Source organism: Paroedura picta, chromosome 3 (assembly GCF_049243985.1).
Source record: "Paroedura picta isolate Pp20150507F chromosome 3, Ppicta_v3.0, whole genome shotgun sequence".
NCBI lineage: Eukaryota > Metazoa > Chordata > Lepidosauria > Squamata > Gekkonidae > Paroedura > Paroedura picta.
In genome coordinates, this window is record NC_135371.1 from 155,676,655 (window position 1) to 155,680,890 (window position 4,236).

The 4,236-nt window shown below is 50.2% G+C and overlaps 1 long non-coding RNA gene across 1 annotated transcript; it reads right to left on the reverse strand.

Annotated features, from left to right (window-relative positions):
- Window positions 1–129: 129 nt before the first annotated feature.
- Window positions 130–4,193, reverse strand: LOC143833255 (uncharacterized). The gene is made up of 2 exons (XR_013229575.1): window positions 3,903–4,193; window positions 130–1,463 (listed from the first exon to the last, which is right to left on the reverse strand). It is a non-coding gene; the product is annotated as an uncharacterized LOC143833255 (long non-coding RNA).
- Window positions 4,194–4,236: the final 43 nt, after the last annotated feature.

Sequence of the window (4,236 nt, forward strand, 5' to 3'; positions counted from 1 at the left end):
GGTTCCAATTCTTTAACAGTGACTTTGTGGGCCACTTTCTCCATTCCTCCATCTCCATGCTGGGAAAAGCATGTGGAATGCTTGCTTGTCACTGGGTTGCAGGAGGAAAAAGAAGCAGTAAAGTTCCACTTTGGCTGGATATATTATCTTTTATTGAACAAGCCACTGCTGCTGAAAGCCTCCAAATGCAACACCTGGAGACGTGCGTTCCAAAATCCCCGAGCTGTACTCAGAAATTGCTGGTTCAGGTTGTTACAGTGCTTTATCAAACTGGTAAAACAAAGGTAGGGTTCTTGGGTATTATGAAAACACACACCTCTGAAGAATTTCTGTTGTGTCTTTGAGTGCTTACCATCAACAGCAGCTAACATCTTGTTGTTCTTGGGTTTTCCAAATTTCCCAGTGATATTTTTGCTTTCCAACTGGAACCAATTGGGCATCACCCAGGTGGCTCCCAACTGGCTCGAGTCTCACCTGGCCTAGGGAGGCCAGGTGCAGGTGTCCAGCCTGTACAAACCAGGTACTGGGCCTAGAAGAGCTGCAGGCTTGGCTGCCACATTCTCCTTCCCTCCCTCCTTTGTGGGGGTTGGACCACAGCTCTGCAACCAGCGATGACTGGGGCACCTTGGTGAGGAACCAGTAGAACTGAATCCCTTGATCCAATTCCCATGAAATTTGCAGGGGGGTGGGGTATCCTGCAATGTTGTTGTCACTGAATCAATATTGAATCAACTCCCCCCCCCCCAAAAAAAAAGCCAACCAGAGATTTGTCAAACTCTGGGAATGAGGAAAATGTTCTGCCTTCTTCCCTTTGTCAGAGGAAACAGACAATGCACAGGTCCCATATGCACCACCATTCATGGAGGGGTAATGAGGTGGCTGGTAATTAACAGTGCCGTTCTAAGAAGAGTTCTATTTTTCTAAGTCAGCAGAAGGAAATAGGATTAGAAGGGCATAACACTGCATAGGATGACACCAATCCGTTTCAGCCTGTATGTCAGATCAGAGCAAATCTGATCTGTATAATCCTGTTCTGGAGGCCTTGCATGTTGTCCCTGGCTCCCAGTCAGAGATCCCTCCAACTGCCAGGGATGGCTACCTGTCCTAGTCACACTTAGGGGGACCCAGATCTGTTTCTTTCACCACTTTCTTGATGGGCACTTTCTTTCCCAACACACATTCAAAAGAGTTTCCTCTTCTCCAGACATTATCAGGTCTCCTATTCCAGTGGTCCCCAACCCCTGGTCCAGAGATGGTGCTGGTCCCCGGATCAGTCGGTACCGGGCTGCGGCTCCTCCTCGTCCTCCTCCCCGGCTGCTGCCTCGGGGGTTGCCCTGCCACTCTGCTGCCGGCTCACCTTTGGTGCTCTCCAGCAGCCGCCATGACTGGGGCTGCCCCTCGGCACGGCACTGCGCAGCTGCTGCTGGCAGCACCCCCCAGCGGGCAGCAGGAAGACAATGGTGCTGTTGGGAAAGCAAGTGGAGCAGGGGCTCAGGCAGCGGCAGCAACATCCCTCAGCAAAAGACTACCCACCCCCAGGCCTCAGTAAAATTGTCAAGCGTTGACCGGTCTCCAGTGATAAAAAGGTTGGGGACAACTGTCCTATTCTATGGTGCCTGCCCATCTCACCACTTGGAAGGACCTTGCTGCAGGGCAAACAACTTATCTGAGGAGAATGGTAGTAGTACAAACAGATAAGTTTCTCCTCTCCTCCTACTCATGTTTAGCAAAAACAGAACACGCCATACAAAGAAGCAACGGTATATACATTTGTTGTACCTAAACAGATTGTGGAACACATTTTTTGTCACTTGCTTTCGCAACTTTCTTCTGCTGAATCAACTTATTAGAGGGGCATCTTTCAAGCTGCAATATGGATTCAGGTAGATTAGAGTCTAGGAGCAACTTAGATACCAACACGATTTTCAGAGTATAAGCTCTGACTATCGGAATTTTATACTTTGAAAATCTTGTTGGTCTCCAATCACTCAAATCTAACTGTTCAACTGCAGACTACAATGGCGGCCCTTGGAAACAATCAATGGGGATTAATTGCCCCTTAACATGTCTGTTGTGTACATAGACCATAGACTGCCTTTCTTCCTGGCGCTGACATAGACTCAACTCCAATGCAAGGATTGTAGAATGACCAATGAGAAGCATGTTTTATTGTCTGCTGCAGCCAATTATGTACGTTAGTTATTGTCCAGTTGTAAGTAAAGGTAAAGGTATGCCCTGTGCAAGCACTGGGTCATGTCGGACTCTTGGGGTGACGCTCTCTAGCGTTTTCATGGCAGACTTAATATGGGGTGGTTTGCCAGTGCCTTCCCCAGTCATTACCATTTACCCCCCAGCAAGCTGGGTACTCATTTTACCGACCTCGGAAGGATGGAAGGCTGAGTCAACCTTGAGCCGGCTGCTGGGATGGAACTCCCAACCTCATGGGCAGAGCTTTCAGACTGCATGTCTGCTGCCTTACCACTCTGTGCCACAAGAGGCTCTTGTCCAGTTGTAAGGCCCTGTTAAGGGCCAATCAGGTGACTTGGCAGGCAGCCTGAAATGTATATAAGTTCGATGGGTTTGTGTGTTTGCTGTTCGGTGATTCTGGTTGGAGTTGCGTTAATAAAGAGATGTTGTTCTTGAAGAACCTATGTTCTGCCGAACTCACAGACATAATTACCTGTTTTTTTAAAAAGTTTTAGTTTTCATTCAATACAATTAACATGTATATCATCTGAACACCGCCCGTGGCACCACGGGCACCCCGGACTAAATAAAAGAGTAAGGCGTTCTGGGGCGGGATGTGTCCAGGATGAGGAAGGGTCCGGATTGGACCCTTCCTCATGACAGACAATCAGAGGGACGAATCGGCAGGCGCAAAGCGCCTGCCGATTGGTCCCTCCGATTCCCAGCCCCAGCAACTGCGAGCCGCGCACAGCGCGGCTCGCAGTTGCTCCCAGCCGAGGGAACCCCCGGCAGTCACGCAGAGCGCGGCTGCCAGGGGCTCCCTGCCCGAGAGAGCTGCCGCCTGCACCAAAAGAGAGCCGCCCAAGAGAGCTGCTGCCCGACAAGGTCAGTTTCTAGCGCCCGCTGTATTCGGCATACAGCAGGCTTTATTACTAGTTTAAAACATAAACAAAGGGGAAGGCTTAAGATAACTGACGCTTGGAAACTCATTATTTGGAAAAGAGTTTCCATTCTCCTCTTTTGTCCATTTTTAACTACCCAGAATGTACTCAGAAACCAAAGTACATAAAGAGTTGGATGGATGGATGATGCCGTCCAACCATGCTTTTCAGTATTTTGTTGAGTATGGAGTCAGACTGCAACCATTTTTTCTGGATCTTGTTAGGGTACCCAGGTCCCCCTTGGCCATTGGCATTAGAAAGGGGAGTAGGGATGCCAGATTCAGGCAGGGAAACTCCTGGAGACTTGGGGCTAAAGCCTGGGGACCTCAGCAGGGTACAATGCAAAAGAGCCCACCTTCTGAATGCCTGTTTTCTCCAGGAGAATGGATCACTATAGTCTGGGGATGAGCTGTAATTATGGGGGGGGGGGGGGAATCCCTTGGCGCCACCTTAAAACTGGCACCCCTATCTTGTACTGCAAAAAATGTTATTTTATGTCTCTTTTACACATCCATACACTTACAAACGTAGAATCACAGAATTCGAGGGTGCCTCCAGGGGCAACTAGTCCAACCCCCTCAAGAAAACTCACAACTACCTGCCCACCCGCAGCAACCCATGCACAGATGATGATGTCCCTCCCCCCCAAAATCCCATAATTCCTGGCCAATCTGGCCTAACACGAATACGAAACTTTATACCCATAATTAAAAACGGTTGGTTTCAAAGGTCCCCAGATTTCTAGGGTATATAAGCTTCCGAGAGACAAAGCACCTTTCTCCAGTCTCATTGGTGTCCTTAAGCCCCTACTAGCCTTGGATCTTCCTGGGCTCTCGGAATATAGAGTCTCTGAAGTGCCTCTGAACGTTCATTTTGTTCCGCCTTCACGCGCCCTCCGGGACTCCCACACAACATGTCGCCGCAGCCCGCCCGGCCGAAAAGGCAGCGCACCAGGTGCTTGTCGTCCCACCTGCGGCCATTAGGTGTCGCCGTTCAAGAAGGCGGGGGAAGGCGCTTCAGTCCCCGGCCCGATCTTCCCATCGTCCTCCACGCCACGCCGGGGCTCACGCCGGCGCCTGCCGGGAGCTGTAGTTCGCGGCTGGCGGAG